Here is a 23,788-nt window from a genome sequence, read left to right as displayed (position 1 = left end):
CTAGATTTATTTTTGCTTTGGCTTTGTCAGATATCATGATTGCAACTCCTGCCCTCTTTTTATCAGTTGATGACCGATAGATTTGGCTCTATCCTCTTACTTTCACCTATGCGTATCTACCTTCCTCATGTGTGTTTCTTGCAGACAGGATATGGTAGGGTTTTGGATTCTAATCCACTCTGCTATTCACTTGAGTTTTATGGGTGAGTTCATTCCATTCACATTCAGAGTTATAATTACTAGCTGTGTATTTCCCACCATTTTGATTTCTACTCCTGGTCCTGCCTTTTCTTCTTTCACTATTTCCTTCTATACCAGTGTTTATTTTGAGTCAGTCCTCCTAGTTCCCACCCTTATTTTACTTCCTTTTCTACCCCCCTCCATTCTGATTACCCCCCCTTATTTTCCCTGTAGTCTTCCTAAAATTACCACCCTACCCTCTACCTCCATTGTACTGCTTCCCTCCCCATCAGTCCATTTGTTACCCTTCTACTACCCTATAGGGCGCAAGTCTGTTCTCTGCCACAATGGATTGGATTGTTCTTCCCTCTTTGGGTAAAGTTCAAAGCTGGTAAAAGTTGAATATTTCGTATCTCCGACCTCTTTATCCTTCCAGTGTATTGATGTCCTTCCCCCTCCCGCCATTAGCTTCTTTGTGATGTATAAATTTACTCCCATTTCTTTTCCCATTTCTTTTAGTATTAACCTCTTTTTTTTCTCTTGTGTGTGTGTATATATATATATATATATATATATATATATATATATATACCTATTTGTGCCTTGTCCTTTCATCCTATACAGTTTGTCACTCTTCCCTCTAATGTAATTCTTCTAGCTAAACAGGTGATAATGACAGTTTTTTAGAGTTACCAATAACTTTTCTTAGAGGGATACATATCATTTTAACTGATTGAATCTCTTAAAATTTTTTTTTGTATTGCTTCCTTTTGATTTTCTTTTTTCCCTCTTTTTAAACTACCTTTTGATGATTCTCTTGAGTGCTGTGCTTGGACATCAAATTTTCTGTTCATGTCTGGTCTTTTCTTTACAAATTCTTGGAATTCTTCTATTGTGTTGAATGACCATACTTTCCCCTGTAAGAATAGAATCACTTGCACTTCCCAGTTAACATGGCTCCAATCTAGATGCGAATCGCTTCCTCTCCCCAGCACCGAATGAAATAGACTACCTCAAAAGAGCATAAAAATCACCTTTAGAAGAATAGAGGGACTCTCCAGTCCCCCACAGAAATGAAGGTACGTGGGGCTTGAACATTTACACACTATAAGCAGGAGGAAAATCTTCCACAAAAACTTGAACTGAGCTGCCCCTCCCCCACCCACCCCACCAAACCAGAGTAAGGTATCAGAGCGCTAACTCGGACAGCGAGTGAGTGAGGAGCATCTCTGTCTGGGGGGGCACACAAGGGTCCTTGGGATCTAAAAACTGCAAGGAAACAACCTCTCAGGGTGGTTTCAAGGGAAAATCCTGTGCTAAGCAAAGGGGCAGCCACCCTGAGAGGCTGCACTGAGCAAAGGGGCCTGCACTCTAAGAAACTTCGGAGGCTGGGAAGAACTAGTCTGAGGCAACCTACATCCACAGAAAACCAGCCCATATCACCCAGACCCTAGACCAAAAAGGAAAGGGGAATAAAACCACCAAAGGGATGGCTCACATGGCCCAAAATCAAGCCTCCAGGAATAAAGGGAAAAAGGTGACTACTAAAAACTTTTATGGAGGGAGTACCCAAGGAAAAGAAGAGAAAGAGGATGAAACCCAAACAAAATCAAAACATGCCTCATAAAATGGAAATTATCCACAAGCTCTGGAAGAACTCAAATTGGAGCTTACCCAAAAGATGGGAACCTTCTGGAAAGAAAAATAGGACAAAGAAATCAGCAGTCTGATAGACAAGACTTCACAATTGGAGAAAGAGCTAGAAACATCTAATAGAAGGGTAGACAAAGCTGAAAGCGAAACCAGTCCCTAATGACCAGAATTAAGCAACTGGAAGACAGTGAGCATGCAAAACAGAAAGAATTAATAAAGCAAAGCCAAAAAAATAATGAATTAGAAGAAAACACAAAATAACTCACTGAAAAGGTCACAGACCTGGAAAAAGGAGGAAGAAGAGATGTGAGAATTATTGGTCTGCCCGAAAAACAAGAGATAAACAAAAAATGTTGATGCTATACTACAGGAGATTATAGAAGAAAATTGCCCACATGTTCTGGAGCAAGGGGACAAAATAAAAATAGAAACGGTTCATAGAATACCCTCTATACTAAATCATCAAAAGACAACCCCCAGGAATGTAATCGCCAAATTCAAGAGCTTCCAAAAAAAGGGGAAAATCCTACAAGAAGCCAAGAAGAGGAGCTTCAGATATAGGGGGCCTCCCATAAGGATCACACATGACTTAGCGGCTAACACACTAAGAGACCACAAAGCATGGAACACGATATTTAGAAAGGCAAGAGAGCTGGGTCTCCAACCAAGAATCAACTACCCAACAAAACTGACTATATACTTCCAGGGGAAAGTATGGGCATACAACAAAATAGAAGATTTCCAAGCATTTGCTAAGAAAAGACCAGAACTTAGTGGAAAATGTGATATCCAATCACAGAAAGCAAGAGAAACATGAAAAGGTAAATATGAAAGAAAGGGAAAAGGAGATAAATCTCATCTTTTTCTTTAAGTCAAACTCTCTTCTATAAGGACTACATTTACATCAAATTATATATACTAATATGTGCGGAAAATGTATTGTGTAAAGCTCAAAAATTGTATGCACCATAAGAGTAGTTAGAAGAATCATGCATAGAGAAAGATTGGGGCATCAAGACGATTTGGTGAAAGGGGGAGAAAAGAAAGGATAAGGGAGGGGGGGGAAGCATCGACAATAGTAAGGCTTACTTCAAGAAATTGGGTGGGGGACTAAATAGAATAATCTTTCCCATACAAAGATACACATGGGAAGGGGAAGGGAAGATCTTTCATATGAGAAGGAGAGGAAGAGAGCGTGAAGTGGTATTACTTAAACCTTACTCTCAGTGAAATCAACTCTGAGAGGGAAGAACATATAGATCCAGTGGGATCCTGAATTCTATCTGATACAACAGGGTAAGAAAGAAAGGGAAATTAAGGAGGGGGAAGAGGGAGGCAGTATAACAAGGGAGGGAAGAAGAGGGATGAGGGGAAGGGAGCATAAAAAGGGAGGGGCTAGAAAGGGAAGCATACCAATGGAGGGGACTAATCACTGATTCAAAAGGATATAGCTAGGGAAGAAAGGTTAGAACTAGGGGAAGATATCAAAATGCCAGGGAATCCACAAATGACAATCATAACTTTGAATGTGAATGGGATGAACTCATCCATAAAAGGTAGACAAATAGCAAATTGGATTAGAACCCCAAACCCTACCACATGTTGTCTTCAAGAAACACATATGAGACGGGTTGATATTCACAAGGCTAGAATTAAAGGATGGAGTAAGACCGTTTGGGCCTCAACTGATAGAAAGAAGGCAGGAGTTTCAATCATGATACCTGACAAAGCCCAAGCACAAATAGACCTGATCAAAAGGGATAGGGCAGGTAAATATATTCTGTTAAAAGGGAATATAGACAATGAGGAAATATCACTAATCAACATGTATGCAGCAAATGGAATAGCATCCAAATTTCTAATGGAGAAACTAGGAGAATTGAAGGAGGAGATAGACAGTAAAACAATATTAGTGGGAGACTTGAACCAACCACTATCAAATTTAGATGAATTAAACCAAAAAATAAATAAGAAAGAGGTAAAAGAAGTGAATTAAATCTTAGAAAAATTAGAGTTAATAGACATATGGAGAAAAATAAATAGGGACAAAAAGAAATACACCTTTTTCTCAGCACCACATGGCACAATGCCACATTCACAAAAATAGATCATACACTAGGTCACAGAAACATGGCACTCAAATGCAGAGAAGCAGAAATAATAAATGCAACCTTTTCAGATCATAAAGCAATAAAAATATTGATCAGTATGGGTCCATGGAGAGCCAAATCAAAAATTAATTGGAAATTAAATAATATGATACTCCAAAAGGGGTCCTTGCAGTCCCAGATCCTAGACTATATTATAAAGCAGTGGTCATCAAAACAATTTGGTACTGGCTAAGAGACAGAAAGGAGGATCTGTGGAATAGACTCAGGGTAAGTGACCTCAGCAGGACAGTATACAAAAAACCCAGAGAACCCAGCTTTTGGGATAAAAATACACTATTTCATAAAAACTGCTGGGAAAGTCGGAGGACAGTGTGGGAAAGATTAGGTTTAGATCAACACCTCACACCCTACACCAAGATAAATTCAAAATGGGTGAATGACTTGAACATAAAGAAGGAAACTATAAGAAAATTAGGAGAACACAGAATAGTATACATGTCAGACCTTTGGGAAGGGAAAGACTTCAAAACCAAGCAAGAATTAGAAAGAGTTACAAAATGCAAAATAAATAATCTGGAATACATCAAATTAAAAAGTTTTTGTACAAATAAAACCAATGTAACCAAAATCAGAAGGGTAGCAACAAATTGGGAAACAATCTTCATAAAAACCTCTGACAAAGGTTTAATTACTCAAATTTACAAAGAACTAAATCAATTGTACAAAAAATCAAGCCATTCTCCAATTGACAAACGGGCAAAGGACATGAACAGGCAGTTCTCAGCCAAAGAAATCAAAACTATTAATAAGCACATGAAAAAGTGCTCTACATCTCTTATAATCAGAGAGATGCAAATCAAAACAACTCTGAGGTATCACCTCACACCTAGCAGATTGGCTAACATGACAGCTATGGAAAGGAATGAATGCTGGAGGGGATGTAGCAAAGTGGGGACACTAATTCATTACTGGTGGAGTTGTGAATTGATCCAGCCATTCTGGAGGGCAATTTGGAACTATGCCCAAAGAGTGATAAAAGACTGTCTGCCCTTTGATCCAGCTATAGCACTGCTGGGTTTGTACCCCAAAGAGATAATAAGGAAAAAGACTTGTACAAGAATATTCATAGCTGCGCTCTTTGTGGTGGCCAAAAATTGGAAAATGAGGGGATGCCCTTCAATTGGGGAATGGCTGAACAAATTGTGGTATATGTTGGTGATGGAATACTATTATGCTTAAAGGAATAATAAAGTGGAGGAATTCCATGGAGTCTGGAATAACCTCCAGGAAGTGATGCAGAGCGAAAGGAGCAAAACCTGGAAATCATTATACACAGCAACTGATACACTGTGGTTCAATCGAAGGTAATGGACTTCTCCATTAGGTACAATGCAATGTCCCTGAACAATGTGCAGGGATCTAAAAAACACTATCCACAAGCAGAGGATATACTGTGAGAGTAAAAACACCAAAGAAAAGCAACTGCATGACTACAGGGGTGGAGGGGATATGACTGAGTAGAGACTCTAAATGAACACTCTAGAGCATATATCAACAACATGGAAATGTGTTCGAGTCAAGAACACATATGATACCCAGTGGAATCATGCACCGACTATGGGAGAGGTGGGGGGGAGGAAGAAAATGATTTTTGTTTCCAATGAATAATGTTTGAAAATGACCAAATAAAATAATGTTTTAAAAAAAAAGAATAGAGTCAATTTTGCTGGGTAGTCAACTAGTTCCCTTGATTTCCAGAATATCATATTCCATGCCTTTCTGTCCTTCAGTATGGATGCAGCCAGATCCTGTGTTATCCTCACAGTGGTTCCATGGTATCTGAATGACTTCTTCTTGGCATCTTGTAATATCTTTTCTTTGGTCTGATAATTCTTGAATTTGGCTATAACATTCCTGGGTATTGTCAGTTGGGGATTAAGTACAGGAGGTGATCTGTGGATTCTTTCAATCTCCACTTTTCCTTCCTGTTCTAGGATATTAGGGCCCTTTTCTTGAATAATTTCCTGTAGTATTATGTCCAGACTTTTTTCTTTTTTCATGGTCTTCCGTTAGAACAATGATTCTTAAATTGTCTCTCCTCAAACGATTTTCTAAATCCTCTGCTTTGTGGATGAGATGCTTCACATTTTCCTCAATTTTTTCATTCTTTTGGTATTGTTTTATTGTGCCCTGCTGCCTTGTGAGGTCACTTAATTCCACTTATTGTATTCTGGTTCTTAAAGACTGGATTTCATCCCTGGCTTTTTGGTCATCCTTTTCCTTCTGGTCTGATTTTCTTTGGAGGTCATCTTTCATCCTCTTTACCTCATCTTTAAACTCTTTTTTCTCATGTTGCATCTTCTTTTCTTCATCTTTCAACTCTTTTGCCTCATTTTCCATCTGGTTGATTTTGACTTTCAAGACCCTATTTTCTCATTTTAGTTCAAGTGCGTCTGTTTCCAGGTGACTTATATTAGTTTTTAAGTTCTTTTCCCAATTGTCTTCCGCCTCTCTTAATTGCGTTTTGAGTTCTTCCAAAGCCTGTATCCAATTTGCTGGGGTTTGCTGATCTCTCCCCCTCTGTTCTGTTGGCTGTGTAGAAGGTGTCTATTGTAATTTCTTTCTTCTTTTTCTGCTGCTTGCTCATATTTGCCCCTTCTTTTCTCCTCATATTTGTCTGTGCTCTTGTTCCTCTCATTTTTTTTTTGGTTTTGGGGCTTTATGCCAGTCTCCCCACTTGGAGCTTTGTCAGACCTCTCAGTGCAGTCTCTGAGGGAGGAGTTTGAACTTCCCTGTCCTCTGGAGGCTTTTGATGGGATTAAGTTCAGCTGTGTTGGACCCTAAGTGCTCTGGGTTAAAAACTTCTGGAATGCTGGAGCCAAATGAAAGGTCTCAGCCACCCAGGCTCTCTCTCCATTTCTCTCCAGCCACTTCCCCACAGCCTGTGTTCGATGCTCTGAGCCTTGCACAGCTCTGCCTGCACAGTACACTCTCTAGTCCAGTTCCTTTGACTAACCAGAGGTTCCTGTCGTTGCTGGAGTCTGAGCACTCTGGGGGGGTGGGGGGGAGAGTGGTCCTGGCCTCCCTGAGCTCTGAGAACTCCTTACCATATTAAGTTCAACTGGTTTGGGCTATATGTGTCCTGAGGCAAAAACCTCCAGTATGGGTGGAGCCAAATGGAAGGACCCAGCCGCCCAGGCTCCCAGGTCTTGAATCTCTCTCTGGCTGCCTCCCTGTTGCCTGTGTTGGATGCTCTGAGCTTGGCACAGCCCTGCCCACAAGGCACACCCTCTAGACCAGCACCTTTGCCTGCTCAGAGGTTCCTGCTGGTGCTGAGGGCTCAGCACTCTGGGTGTGGGTGGAGGGGTCCTGTGACCTTCCCTCTGCCTTTCTCTTAAACCTGAGTATTCTCAGATTCCAGCTTTTGGGGGGAATCATACCTTTTGGATTGAGTCCACAGGAGGGTTCTTTGCATCTGTTTTGTTGTTGGGTTTGATTTTCAGGCCCTTAGGAGTGTTCAGTTTGTGATCGGTAAGGAAGGATATTCAAAGGTCTGAACTATTGCTGCTCCTAAGCTGCCATCTTGACTCTGCCTCCTCATCAGATCAATTTCTACTTTAGCTTTGTCTGGCATTGTTATTGCTACTCCTGCTTTTTTAAATTTAGATGATGCATAATAATTTCTGCTCCAGCCTTTTATTTTGAATTTGTCAGTGTCACCTTGCCTCAAATGTGTTTATTGTAAACAAGATGGAGTAGAATTCTCTTTTTAAATCCACTATGTTATCAGCTTCCTTTTAATGGGTAATTTCATCCCATTCACATTCAGCATTATGGTTACTGTGCATTTCCCTCCATCATATTATCCCCTTTAAATCCTGCTCTATTCTCTTTATGTTTCTCATCAGTATTTTGCTTTTTGTCTTATTCTCCTCTACTTCTTTGTGGGGTAAGATATACCTAACTGAGTAGAGTAAGAAAGAATTCTATGCCCTACTGAGTATACTCATTTTAACCTCTGAGTCCTTTACAATAATAGTAAACTTTAAGCATTGCCTTTCACCACTCATCCCCTCTCTATAATAATTTTCATGTCTCTTTATGTTATATAATTTACTACATTCTTTCTCTTCCTTCCCTTTTCTCTCAGTGCAGCCCTTTCAGTTCTTCATTAAAATTTTACATATCATTCATATGTAGACATCATATCATTCATATATATTATTCCATGTCATATTTACATATATCTAATATCTTCATAATTAGCTTACTTCTCTACCCTCTTTCTGAACACATTCCTTCTATCTTCCCTACTACTGAAATTAGTTTTTGAGAATTACAGAAATCCTCTTTCCATGTAGGCTTATAAATATTTTGACCTTAATGAGTCCCTTAAATTTTCTCTTTCTTATTTACCTTTTTGTGCTTCTTTTGGACTTTATTTTTTTGTTTGTTTAGGTCTGACTTATTCTTCAGGAATGCTTGGTAATCTTCTATCTTATTGAATATTGATTTTTGCCCCGAAAGAATATACTTAGTTTTGCTGGATAGGTGACTCCGAGTTGTAAACCCAAATCTTTTGCCTTCTTGAATATCATATTCCATACCTTTCAATCCTTTAATATAGAAGCCACTAGGTACTCAGTGATCCTGACTGAAGTTCCATGGTATTTGAATGGTTTCTTCTGTCTGTTGGAAGTATTTTTACCTTGGCTTGGTGGCTCTTGAATTTAGCTATTACATTCCTGGAAGTTGTCATTTGAGGATTTCTTTCTGAAGTTGAACTGTGAATTTTTTTTTCAACTTCAATTTTATTTTCTTGTTTGAGGTTCTCTGAGCAATTATCTTTGATAATTTCTTTAATATAAGGTTCAATGTTTCTTTCTTGATTATGGCTTTTGTTGTTTCTTGAATTCTGATGAAATCATTAGTTTATAGATGATTAATTCTGGTTTTTATGACCCAATTTTTCTGTCAATTTTTTATCTCCTCCTTTTTCAATTGACCCATTTCTTCTTGCATTACTTTCATTTCTCTTTCCCACTTTTCCTCTGCCTCTCTTAATTGGTTTTTGAAGTCATTTTTTGAGTTCATCCAGAATCTGTGTCCAATCCATATTTTTCTTTTGGACTTTAGGGATGTTTCCTTTGCTTTCACTGTCCCCTTTTGTGTCTGTACCTTGCTCTTTTTCTTAATAAAAATGTTGTAGAGCTAGGTGCTTTTGATGTTGTTTGCTCATTTTTCCTATGTAATTATAGATAGGCTTAGGGTGTGGGGATGACTGCTGATTAAGTTGACTCTTGAGATGCTGGTGGCTTAAAGACTTGCCTCAGGGTCAAGTTTAAGCTTTTGATATGAATGATCTAGATCAGGTCAGGGTTTGGTCAAATTCGAGCCTCAAGCTCAGGCTCAAGTTTTTGGTTTCACTGTGTTCTTGATCCAATCAGGCACATCCTTCATTGTCCTGTCTTGGAGCTCTGCCCTGAGCTTTAGGCAAAAAGATCAGTACTTAGTATTAAGTATTAGTACTACCATCCACCCCAAAGTGTGAATTAAGTCCTTGTCCCAAGCCCAAACTTGAATCCTCTGGGATGGGGCTCCAGACTTCTGCACAAGTTTAAAATTTCAAGGGGTTTGAGTTGGCTTGTACTTCTATTTGCTCAGGCAGGGTCTCAGTATCTGGATGTTGGCTTGGGCATAGGTTACTGAACCTTGGATGGGAGATATAGGGTGTTGGGTGTGGCTTGCTCTTAACTTGCTCTTCCTTCCTTGCTATAAATTCTTGGTGGGTCTACCCTCCTATCACCCCAGAGCCTCAGATGTTTGTTGCCTACCTTTGGGGTTTTTCCTTTCTTAAAAGTTCTTTCATCTTGTCTACTTGTTGGTTCTTTCACTCCTGTATTCATTTTGTGGTGATATTTTCATCTTGGTCAGACAAAATTCTCATGGTGGCACAGAGCTGCTGAGGATTACTCCTCTATCTTGGCTCCACCCCCAGAACTCTCAGTGGTTATAAACTCTAATGTGGCCCTATCAACTAGGCCTGGACACTTTGATTATAATTTCAGTATTCAGTAATGGCTTTTGGCAAAATAAAAGAAAGAATTGTTATCCAAATCTATGATTCAAGTGGATGAGATCTACTGCCATTCATGTCTAGTAAAAAAAAATGAAAAAAATAATATCACTAAGAGGATAACATAATTAAAATGACCAATTTGGTATGGTCAGGGTAGAAAAAAAATTTAACAAATGCTGTTTTTAACGTTCTTTGAGGAAAAATAGTCACTATATACAAAAACTTAATAAATTTACCTAGGACTTAGGTAGGTCCATGTTCAGATGGATGGACATGGGGGTTGAGGTTGAGGTAATATTTCTTCTGAAAAATAAAATCCCAATTGTAGAACTCCCTATGATAAAATAATAATAATAACTTATGGGGTTTAGATACACTTGTAGTTATCCTATATCATTAACCAAATTTTTAAAGATGCAGAAATATTAATGCATCAAAAAATAATAGCCCAAAGTATAAGTAGAAAAAAATTAAAGGAATAAATAGTTGCTATGCAAAAGAATATTTCTTCATTGAATTATATAGCTTTCTTTGTATTTGAAGTGTACACACAATGTTTTACATATATTACTAGTACACATATACAGGACTTTTACATATCATAAACAAATATATTCTATACATTTGTACACAGTATATACAATTATACATAATATGTACGTTATATATATGTGTGTATATATATGTATATTATATATATATTTATATATTTACAAAAAACACCATTCCAAATGTTTGTGTATTTTTATGAGAAGGAATTTAATACCAGTGCAAGTAGCCTCTTCCAGAGTGACTCTGATACTATTCTTGTATTTTTATGATGGGGGTATGATTTCAGGACCCAAATTTTAACATCACAATGAGAAATTTTTGAGATGACAGAGTTTGGTGCTTAATCTGGAGAATAGTTAACTGTTGGTCAGAGAAAGAGGTTTTGAGGAAAGAGATAAATAACAAAAAGAACTTAATTTCTGAAAGGCATAATTTAACATCTTATGGAGAAAACATATTATGTAGAAAATATCTTGAAAAGAACACTAAAGAGATTTTTGCCAATGTGAAAGAGTTAACTAGTTTTTCAAATTTTAAAAGTTAACAATTACAGATTAGGGTAGAGGTTATTCTAGCCATGATATGTTAAACTGAAATATATTGATATACTTTAATATTGTTTGCTTTCTTTACTAAATATCAAAACATCTTTCTAAATTTTTGGAGTAAACTATTAAATATTTTTAAAAGACTTTAGATTATTAAATCATTATCTACCTTGTATGCATGGGCAATAGTAAAACTATAGCTTATGTCCAAAAGATTAGAACCATGATGTCCTCTGTAATTATAGGCCAATATATATTTATATACATATATATATCCATTATATAAAGCATTCAAAGTTTATAATCCTGTAAAAACCCATATTTTCCAATTAATCCTTTGTTTCCACCAATATCTTGGCAGAGGCAGGAAATAGGTGTAATAAGAAGTCCCAGAAGTATGAAGAATAATTTATTATCCAGATAGTGTCTGATGAATAAGCTATCCAAACCTCCATAATATTTAAAAGTCATTTACTTTTAGATTTTAGTTTAGTTTCAGTTCTGATTTAGGTTTAGATTTAGATTTAGAATTTAGATTCAGTTCTGAACCTATGTCAGGATCTTTATATATGTAATCTAGATACAAGTGTAGTGTGTATTCAGGAATAATCATTTGCTATTTTTGTAAGAAAACTATTTTCTTTTAAAAACCTGCCACAAACATAATAGTGTCAATAGAATAATGGATCTAGAAAAAAAGCATTTTCCAGGTAGAAAGTTTCTGTCCTATCATTCTGTCTGACCTTAAACCTATTACTCTAATTCCTTAATACAAATCTATATGACTTTCAATTCAAGATGTAGTCAAATCAAATCATCTTATTAATAGCTAGATGTGCATGGATGATATGAAATAATACAATTATACTGAAGAGCACATGACTAGCTATTTCATATCATGGAAATTTTCTCTACAAATATGAAAATATCATTTGGACTAAAGATAAAATTCTCAATATATGAAAGATCAGAAATTAATATGTGTAAGTACATGTATTTTCTTAAGGAAAGCCAAATTTAGCACAGGGGTAGCCTGGACTGATATAATAAAAATGACAATTCTACATAAGTTAATTTACCTATTCAGTGCCATACCAATCAAATTATCCAAAAATTATCTGATTAATGTAGAAAAAATAATGAAATTCATCTAGAAGAAAAAAGACAATATTAAGAGATCAATTTAAAAATATTAAGTAAGGTTGTACTGGATCTCAAACTGTGGAATTAAATGGTAACCATTAAAACAAGCTGATATTAGCTATAAAAGGGAGTATTGGATCAATGAAATAGATTAGGTACTCAACACATTGTTGTAATTGACTATTGTAACCTTGTGCTTGAAAAACCCAAAGATCCATGTTTTTGGAAAAAGAAAAAATACTGGGAAAACTATGTCATATGCCATATGTCAAGGTAAACTCAAAATGGAATCATGTTTTAGAAATGAAGGGTAACTACATAAACAAACAAGGAAAGTATAACATCTTTATCTGTAAGATCTATGGATAAGAGAAGAATTTATGTCCAAACAAGACATATAAAACATTATGAGATGTAAAAATAGATAAATTTGACCTCATTAAAGTCAACAAATTTTGCACAAACAAAACTATCAAGATTAGAAGGACAAGAAACAAGGGGGAAAAAATTAGAGCAAGTATCTCTGACAAAGGTTTCATTTCTCAAATATATAGAGAATTGTGTCAAATTTATAAGAATTCAAGGCATTCTCAACCGACAAATTTCAGTCAGCAAAATCAAAACTGTCTTTAGTCATATGAAAAATGCTCCAAATTACTTTTAATGAGGGAAATACAAATAAAAACAATTGTAAGATACCATCTTATACCTATCAGGCTGGCTAACATGACAAAAAAGGGAAAATGATAAATGTTTTAGGGAATGTGGTAAAACACAGATACTAATATATTGCTGGTGGAGCTAAGAACTGGTTCAACCATTCTGGAGGATAATCTGGAAACATATTCAAAGGGTCATAAAACTATAAATGCCCCTTGACCTAGCAATATAACTACTAGGTCTCTATCCCCAAAAGATCAAATACAGGGCAGACCTACTTGTACAAAAATATTCATAGTAGCCCTTTTTTTGGTAGCAAAGACCTGGAAACTGAAGGGATATCCATCATTTGGGGAATAACTGGCCAAAATAGTTATTCAACATCACAGAAAGAATTGTTGGGGTCTGAATATAGATTGAAGTATACCATTCTTCACTTTATTTCCTGTATGAATTTTTCTCTTGTGTAAACAATGTATGTCTTGTTTCACAACATGATAAACATATAAATATGCATTATATGATAACAAATTACCTGCCATCTCAGAGAGGAAGAAAATGGATTGAAAAATGTCAGAAAATATTAAAAATTATATTGCCATGTAAAAAGGATAAAATTTAATTAAAAACAAAAGCAGAAGCTATTCATGTTTAATGAGTGGCCATCATGCAGAAATCAAAACTTAATGGAAAGAATACACTTAAAATAATTAACATCTATGCAATACCGGTCTTAATGAATAATCACACAAAAAGAAACTTGATTTTGGATCTAAGTACTCCTCATATGTTGCCAGTGAAAACTGGGCTCTTAGCTACAAGGACTTATCTAAACAGAAATAAAATAAAACAGAAAAAAATGCTCTTCATTGTTTATTAAACACTGAGATCTCTGGTTATTGCAGAACCTTGCACAGTGCCTGACACACAGCAAGCACTTACTAAATTTTCTATTGAAGTTCTGATTGATTTGAGATGGAGAAACTATGTTGTATCTTTCAGATATTAATTTTAATTTATTCTGAATATGTTTATTTTGCATATGCAAGCATTCATTCGTGCTGGTATACACATACATATATACATACAGGCATTTTCTTCTTTTCTAAAATTAATGTAAATTTTTAGGATTAGAGATGCTTATTTTTTAACTTTTGTAACAAACCTGGCACATAATTTAATAAATGTTTGTTAATTGATTGATTAATAGAAATATTAACAGTTTCTTGTCAAAGAGGAAGAGGATTGATAGATGTTCTTAGAGCACAAGAAAAGTAGGTCCACTCTTTTAGAACATATAGACCTTCTTTCATACCACAAGAATGACAGATGTCAAATATATGGCACTAAAATTTCCTTAAGTGACCAAAAATGATTTATGTCTGGTGGAAAGTGGAGGATCAAGATCCCACTGGCTTCAGCTCCTCTTTGTGCTTGCGTGAACACCATAGGTTTTTGGCCATTTTCCTGTGCAATACTGAACTCAAGCTTTCTGATCATTGCTTCATTTAGTGCCATTTTTATAATCTTTTCTTGGAAACTTGTTAGCAGTTTTAGACTTGGTTGAAATATTTCCCAGCAGCTAGGTAGTGCATTTGTTAAAGTGCTAGGCTAGAATATAAGAAGAATCATCTTCATGAGTTCAAGTATGTCCTGAGACACTAGCTTTGTAACTCTGCTCAAGCCATTTAACTCTGTTTGTCTCAGTTTCCTCATTTGCAAAATGGGCTACGAGGAGGAAATGGCAAACTACTCCAGTATCTTTGCCAAGAAAATGGCAAATGGTGACACAAAGAGTCAGATATGCCTGAAAACAACTCAACAGAACTCTTCCCCACTATCATATTTAGTGAGAGTCCCTCCAGTACACTTTCCACTGGGCAGCAATGACTCGTGTGTGAATCCACAAACATCATGAAAATCACACATTTGAATCTCCATTGAGAGGTTTCTTTGGGTGATCTATCACAACGGTCTAGATACAATAGTTTATTTTTTTCCCAAAATATATATTTTCTGTGAAAGTGACAGTGCTTTTCAGAATACCATTGAAGAAAGTTATTGTCTTCTCTAGTATTTAAAAGTTTCCTTAATAATACTTTATGGAAGAGTAACATGCTCTACCAATTTCTAGCCATTGTCAGTCTGGCTTAGACACCTTAGCTCCTTAACTCCTGGTCTCACCTATCAAATGAGGAGGAAAATACTTTCCAATCAAGTTTAAAGTTTTGAATGTCAAATGGCCCAAGGGATTTGAAAGTTCTTTTTTGGTTTTATTTATTCTTTTTTAATTTAATTTTTAAATATTTTTCCATGTTTACATAATTCATTTTCTTTCCCTCCCCTCTTCCGTCCCTCCTCCCAGAGCCTACAAGTAATTCCACTGGGTTGTTCAAATGTTATCACTTGATAACTATGAAAATGCTTTTGTAACAACTGAATGCTATATAATTTTGAGGGAAAAGCATTGTTATCATTACTAGGATTATTTTATAGCTATCATTTTTTCCTAAGCCTTTTTGAATATACATTTGTCTAACTAACTTTGGATATAATGGGTTTCCAAGTTTCCTACCTATGACTTTGGATACTGCATTTTCCTTTGATTAATTCTAAAGTTAACTTTTTTTATCATTGTGAGGTAAACTTGTTTCTTCTATATAAGTTTTACCTCAATCTCTTTGGAAAATTCATGATTTTATCTTCAATTATGTCTTATAACTGAAAAAAAAAACCTAAATTGGTTAGACACACCCAGGGAATCTCCCAAAAGTTTCACATAATTCAGGTTCCATTTAATTGGAAAGTACAAACAATAAATAATCTTCCTTAGAGTATTCAAAGCCATTGAACTTGTAGGGACTTGGAGGTAGAATCTAGTCCCATCCCCACCTTTAGGGAATGACTATTTCTAAATTGAAGGATTCAATTATCTGGGGGTATTTCTGGTCCCATACATTTTTTTCAAAATTAAGGAAAATCCATAGCATTAGCTTAACTTAATTCAATCAGATTTTTATGGGCATTATCCTAATTTTTCACAAATAAAAGGCATATCAGAGATGTAGAGATTCTGACTTTTTTTTTTGGTATGTAAAACATAATGGGGTATTGTGGGAAAAGATTTCAGGCTGGAATTAAGAGACCTGGGTTTAATATCAGCTTCAATTTTCATTAGCTGTGTGACCACTGTAAGTTACATTCTTAACTTTAGGTTCTCTATGCATCAAATGTGGGAAATAATAATTGCTCTGACAATCTCACAGGACATCTATGAGTGCTGTGAGTGAGAAAAGGCCTTTATAATCCATAAAGTGCTAGGGAAATGTGATTTGTTATCATTCCTTCAGATCCTATTGTGAGTTCAGTCAAATGTCCAGCAGTAGAAAGAGTAACACAAACCAAGGCTAGTCAAAGCAACTGGACAGAATTTCCACTGTTCTTACTTCTTTCATCCATCCTTGGAATTGATAATTATTTATGAAAGCCTCTGAATGACCTCATCATAAATATACTACAATATTTTCTATTCTATCTATGTTAGTGGACTGTTAGAAAAGCCAATTAGATAAAAAATATGAAAAAATAATTTAAACTTAAGTACTATGAAAATATGAGGTGGAGTGGTGATTTAATAGAAAGAGTACAAGATCAAGGGTCAGAGAACCCAAGTTCAAATTGTGTGGTTTTTGGTAAGCCACTAATTCTACTTCTCAGTTTCTTCTTCCATAAAATAAAGAGGTTGGATTAGATACCTCTTGAGAGAACTTCTGTCCATTTATCATTGATCCTAGTCATACTGCTTACAGTCTCTGGGAACAATCTCAGGGTTTTTTCCCTATAAATTTCAGTTCAGAGAGACAAATCTTTCTTTTAAACAAAAGACAGCAATATAAAATCTACAATTTATCACTTCCAATATAGATGACAACTTTTTGACTCTGCTGTTTCATTTTCTATTACTTTGGGTATATCAATGGAAAACCATTAGTAAATACACAAGAATGGTCATGATTCATAGATATACAGAGCTATTTCTGTGCTTGTATCTACCCAATATTTTGGGGTTTGGTGATGTCCTACAGAAGATGGGCAGAAAAGCAACAGGGATGCAGTGATGAATGATTTTTTTTATTTTATAGCAATTGAAAAGTAGCAAAAAGCTGTCTAATAGCTCTTTTCCTGTTTAGTGAACAGGACTGGCATTAGGTAATGGCAGAAGAAAACATTAGAGACAATTGTACTTGATGTAAGGTTCAGTTAGATTCATTCATAGTGTATAGTCATTTCCAAATGGCAGTGACTGCCCTGTGTTCTGTAGCAATGTCTAATATTTCTAAACATATTTCGGCTCTGTGACACCTTAATGGTATACAATAACAATATGCATCCCTCTCAGAAAAATGGATACTCTCATTTTTCTAAACATTGTGCCTTTACCTCTAACCACTTCCATTTAAATGCAAATTTCAATCATGTCCACCTTCCTATATTGCAACATGTGCATGAGAAAAAAGATACCTTAAATCCCAATTTTTTCCATGATAAAGGAGATTGCTTACAGGGTTACCAGGCCATGCTTAGCTCCTCCATGTTTTCTTTTTTTCCTCCAAACATTTCTCTGAGCAATTTTAAAGGGTATATTTTGTCAGGAAAATGTCATCCTGGTCTTTTATTTTCCTTTTTGAGAAATATTTTGTTTTGTTCCCCTTGACCAAAAGACATTCACCTTCCATTTAGTTTTGAAAGTGTACCCAACATAATTTTCATGAACTTACCTTACACAAGCATCTGAGGAGTTATTAGCTCCAATCACAATTACATTTGCATTTCACTAAACCTTACTTACCAAGGTGAAACAGTTTAATCTCCTAGAGGAATCTCACATGCTGTAAAATTTCAGCCAGACCTACAGACTGTTTGAAAATTATACATCCATTTCCTTTTGAGCTGATTTTGAGTAGTCTAAGAATATTGAGTGATTATGTAATTATGATCCAATTTAAAGAAAATCACCAAATTTTGTTATTGAAGGTGTACAGGTTAAAATTAGGAATTTTGATAAAATAAGAAATCAGCTTTTAATAATTTAAGTTTTAACAAGGATATAGAAGAGTTGTAAATTAATATTATCCCTTTAAGCCATAGTAAAGAAAACTACTATCAGCTTTTAACAATTAATAATTTAGTTTAATTAAAGTAGAGATAGTGAAAGAATATAGTAAAATGAATATAGTAAAGGAGAGAAATATAGGAAAGAGGTAGAGATTTCCTAATGTCTATACTAGTTATCCTATAACTACCTATAATTATTACCTAAAGCTACCTATTTCTATCTATAAGTACCACTAATAACAACCACCCCAAAAACTTCCAATCCAATCCAGCCCAATCAAAACTAACCTCAATCAGTGTTTAACACAATCCCAATTAGGTCTATCAACAAAGACCAGCCACCTCCCAAAAAGCTTAAGAAAATTAAAAAAAAAAAAACCTAGCAGCCCAAACCAAAAGCATAAAACCCCAAAGCCAAAAAATCCTCTCAGTAAGTTCAGGCCCACCTTTTATATTACAGTTACTAAACACCAACTACCAACCTAACACAGTTCCAGCAGCCAACTTACTCACAACTCCCAGTCCTATCAGCAACTGACAGACTGACCAACTGAGGCCAGCTGCTTTATCCCCTTTTCCTACCTCACTTCCTGTCTCTATGGTTTCTCCTTCCTATCTCTATGGTGTCTCCTTCCTATCTCTATGGTTTCTCCTTCCTTTTTCTATGGTTTCTACTTCCTTTCACTGTGGGCTGGTTAATCCCTACACATCTCTATGGTAAGAGGATCTCCAGGTCTCCAGATAAATTAAAAAAGGAATGAAGAATTCCTTTTTATAAAGGTATTAAAAAAAAGATGGCATAAGGCTGAAAACTCTCTTTTTTTCTTTATTGCCTACTTTTGGCTTATGATGGATTAACCCAAACTTCTAAAGCATTATGGTAGGGTTGTTTGTTTTTGTTTGTTTGTTTGTTTTTTAGTCACTTCAGATGAAAAATTTCTAAATCCTGGCAACTTCTTGGTATATGGAAATAAATAACTCCTTTCTCTAAGTCTGGTCATTCTTGGTTTACTTTTAGACAAGACAGGGCAGTATGAAAAAGCTTTAAACAATGGACTTAAATTGTAAATATTTTTCTTAGACAGAGGAGAAGCTACCCTTTATACTGATTAAACTTTATTACAAGAACTTCAGAGATTTTCTGACTTTAATCATTTTATATTTTACCTGCAATAGACCTACTAGCCTAGAAGGACTTTGAATATTTTTTCCTAGTAAGGAGTCACAACTTGGAGCTTGAGTAGACATCTGTGTGTATGTGTATATATATATATTTATGCATACACATACAAATATATATATATATTTGTATGTGTATGCATAAAGTATACACATGCACATATATACACACATCTGTAGATATATATGTATATATATGTATAATATGCTTAACTACAAACTTTGATATACTGACATATATATACAAATGCTCACCTCCTCTAGGAAATTGTAGGTCTTGATTTTCTGAATTCTGCTGTTCCTCTCAAACTAAATTATGAAACTTTTGAGGTTTGCCCATTGCGATAGTATTAACAAATGTTAGAGAATGTGAGAGTTAAAGGGAGGCTTGAAATCATATAACATATCAGAGATAGAAGGTTACTTATGAAACAATAGAAGATAAGAGTTGGAATCTGCCCTTTAATTCATTTAATTAATCTGCCCTATTTTAAAAGGGAGGAAACTGAGTTCCAAAGAAAGCAATTTATGTCCTAACATAGCTAGATAGTGGTAGAAGAAGGATTCACTGGATTCCCACACCAATGTTCTTTCAACTACATTATATAATTTCTGTCTTTTAAAACATCTGGGCATGGTAATTGAGGCAGAATGTGAAGTTGTTTTAATTAATGCTGATTGCTCTGACATTTTTATTCAAAATATATTTTATTCCTAAATGAGGATTTATCTTTTCCCTCTATGCTATGATGCAACATAAATAAATAACAAAATAGAAGGCACAACTAAAATATGAAGCAAGTTCTCATATTCAGTTGTTTTATGTGGAAACATACATTTTGTTCTCATATAATAACAAATTTCTAAGTTCACTCAGTTGTAGTTTACTCACTTGGTAATGGTGAATTTTTATATTCATCCTTTTATAATACTTCAGAGTTTATAAAGTGGCATCACATTTTCACTCTTATTTGAGCTTCACAACTCCTCTATGATGTAAGTTGTATAAATATTAACCTCCCTATTTGACAGATAAAGAAGTTAAGATCCAGGGTTGTTAAATGACATATCTGAAAAACACAAATATGAGACTTCATAGATGGAAGAGTTGGAATTTAGATGCTTACCTGCTGACAAAAATCCTGGTGCACTTTCCATGGAGAGTATTACATATGACTATTATAGATAACTTGTTTTTAAATATATATTAAATATAATATTTAGTTAGTCGAAAAAGGAAATTTCATTGCTTGTCTTATTCCCCTTCTCAGTTTCCTTTACTCTTCTACTCTCTTGTATTTTGTTGATACTCTTTTGCTTTGTTTCTTCTTTTTCTTTGCATAATTATCACTACCCTTCCATTCTACTCCCACAACTACCAACAACATTTGAAATTTACTTTTCCTTTAATCTTAAAATCTGTTTTGTTCCAACTGCAAGAACAAGATTTCCTCCTCAGAATAAGCTTATCGATCATTTCTCATTTCATCTTCATCGAAATACCTCAGGCTGGCTATTTAGACACTTTCCTACTTTCTTCATTCTAATCTTCCCTATGATTGGTGGACTAAAAAGGGGGAAAAATAAAAAGCCTTCCTTTAATGAGGTAAGAAATTAGAGTTCCATCTTATTCTACTCTCCATCTAAAGTGCTACTTGGCTTCAACTCTAAAGAAGATGCTATACTGGGTTAACCCTGGTATCTTTGACCTTCACCCCCCTTCATTTTCTAGCTTCATTTTTTTTGTGTTGTGTTCTCACCTTAAATTATAAGCCCCTTGAGGTCAGAGATTATATTTTTTTCTTATTTGCATCCACAGAGATTGGCATAGTTTTCTTGGAATATATTAGGTACTTAATAAATATTTATTTAATTGATTTGAATTATTCAGCAAGTACAATTTAATAAAATGAAATAAATTTCTATTTTATCTTTATTCTTTGTATTTATAACTTCCCTTTATCTGTAGTTGTGATATATGTTCTTCCCTTCACCAATTAGTTTATAGCATGACTTTTACTATCTATGCCATGTTATACATTTGGGTCTAATTGTTTCATTTTCTCCATAAATTTATAGATGATGAATTGAGAATGCCATCCATGAAAACCTTCTTTTTACCTTTTCATATTTTCATTAAGTGTATGTGAGGTAAATGCATACTCCCTTCTCTGGAAATGTTTTCAAAGATGAGAATGTGGTTCAGTATATGTTATTGTCTTCTCAGACACTATTTTTTGGTAATGATGCCATTTGTACTCTTCAATTCTTTTTTTAAAAATTATCTTTAAGGCATCTTAAAAAGATATTCGTGAATACCTCTAAAATTGTATCACCTCTGAACATATTTCTTTTGTACATGTTTGGTGAGGTCTGGTAATCTTTTCCAAATTTATCTCCTGTGAGTCATGGTAACTTCCTTACAGAGCACAGCATGTACTGAAGTAGGTTCCTAATTGAATAATTCTGCTATGATTTCTGATAAGAATAGATGAGAGCTTTCTTATATCTCCTGGTTTCATTTGTAAGGGAAAAGGTAACATTTCTTCTATTTCTTTTTTATAGTATCATGCCCAGTTTTTGGCCATGAGACAATTTTCATATTAAGAATGCTAACTTTTAAAATTAACATAGATGGTATAACATTTAGATAATTCTCAGCACCTTCTGCCCTATTTTTTCCACTCAGCTGCTGTCACTGCAGAAATGAAAATCATTTTGTAGTTTTTTTTTTATTTTAGTAGTTGTTGTACCCAGTGGTCAAACTATTAGACCATCCTCTTGCCTCATTTCAGCCAGAATTGTCAAGTGAAAGGCAACATGAATTTTTGATGGAACTTCATTCAAAGACTTTCCAACAAGGCTTTTATTTATTTATATGTTTGTTTCTTTGTTTTGCAACCTGTGTTGCATTGGTATAGCCTTTAAGTTGAACCAGTTTGGAATCTACTCTAATTGTACCATCATAGAATTTTTGTTGATGCAATCATAATAGTCGCTTATATTTATAGATTTCATCTCCCCTAAGTCTCACCAAACCCTCATAAGGCAGCTAAGTGATGACTGAGAAGCTATTTCAGTCATTTAATCTCCGAGTCTCGTTTTTTTTTTCATATGTCAAATGGGGATGATGATACCTGTAATACCTATAGTGATATGTAAATTACTTGGTACAAACAATAATGCTTAGGGTGATAGAAATAAAGGCTGGACTTGTGATTCCATAGTGTAATTAATTCCTGGAGAAGCAAGTACCCTCACCAACTCAGGTTAACATATTCTATGAAATAAAAAGTTTTAGAAATTATAATTGCATTTTACTATGTTTAATAGAATTGAGTATTGTATTTTGTAAAAAAAATTTCTATATTAATATAAGGATTATTTTAATTACATTTTATTTGTATATCTTTATGTATTAAAAAGTTTATTATTTAATTATTATTATAGTCTGTTATGTATGTAATATTCCCCATAGTGAGGCAACATTGCATTACTGGTATAAATCCAATCAGATCATAGTATATGATATGTGAAATGTATTTTAATAACTTCTTTATTTGTTATTTTCCTATTGGTATTCATCATTAATAATGGCACATAGTCTTTCTTTGCTTTGCCTTTCCTCAATAAAGAAATGGGAAAATTTTGTGTATGGAAATAATTTGGTCGGATATCTACTTCTATTTTAGCAAACAAATTAAGTAATATACCTAATCATTGTCTTGAATGTTTGTTAAAACTAACTTCTAGATCTCTTCATTTCTACTTCTATGCACCTCTGTTCATCTCAGAAGTTAATTTGTACCTTCACAAATATATTTTAACACTATATTTCTTATTTCTTTTCTTGTCAAACCTGTTATTTTATGTATTTGTAAATACTTATCCATTTAATTTAAAACATTCATTTTTCTGAATATAGTTGGGAAAACTAGTTTCTAATAAATTACATTATTTACTTATTTACAATTGCCAGAGATCGATCATAGCTATTTTTTCTAAATTTATGCGTAGATCCTTAAAACCTTAAGTATTTATCTTTATGTTGTTAAATTCAGTACTCAACTCTTATAGTTTTGCCTTTAATTAAAAAAAATATTCCTTTAAAATTATAGCAGGTATGCCATTTGTTGCATATATTAAGCATGTCACATTATTGTCTTGTTTAAATAGAGTTATTTTTAATTTTGCCTTTTCTGGCATCAAAATTGCTACTCTGCTATTTTAAGTTTTCCTGAAGCATAATAAAATCTACTCTGTGCTCTCATTTTAACTCTGTGAATATTTAATTTTTTGTGTTTCAACTGTTTTTCTTGTAAACAACATATTGTTGGATTATGTTTTCTATATCACTCTACCATGCCTCTCTATTTTATGGGTGGGTTCCTCCTGTTCATGTGTATGGTTAAAATTCTTAATCCTATATTTTCTTTTCTCATATCTTTGCAAACTTTTGCCCTCTTTTTACTACTTGCCTCTGCTTTACAAAGAAGAGGAGTCCGATTATCAAGGTAATCTACAAGTCATCTACTCCTATTTTATTACCCTTTATTTTGTTCTTCTAT

The 23,788-nt window shown here is 34.5% G+C and overlaps 1 long non-coding RNA gene across 1 annotated transcript in view; it reads right to left on the bottom strand.

The window, feature by feature from the left end:
• The window catches only part of LOC130456358 (uncharacterized), a 40,250-nt gene extending 21,349 nt beyond the window's left edge, over positions 1–18,901 (bottom strand). The window contains exons 1-2 of the long non-coding RNA XR_008915102.1: positions 18,551–18,901; positions 12,203–12,273 (exon numbers count right to left, since the gene is read on the bottom strand). This is a non-coding gene — a long non-coding RNA (uncharacterized LOC130456358). The remainder of the gene's footprint in view (positions 1–12,202; positions 12,274–18,550) is intronic.
• Positions 18,902–23,788: the final 4,887 nt, after the last annotated feature.

This window comes from Monodelphis domestica, chromosome 1, assembly GCF_027887165.1.
Source record: "Monodelphis domestica isolate mMonDom1 chromosome 1, mMonDom1.pri, whole genome shotgun sequence".
Lineage (NCBI taxonomy): Eukaryota > Metazoa > Chordata > Mammalia > Didelphimorphia > Didelphidae > Monodelphis > Monodelphis domestica.
The sequence above is the reverse complement of the archived record's forward strand: the minus strand, read 5'-3'. Positions and strand labels throughout refer to the sequence as shown.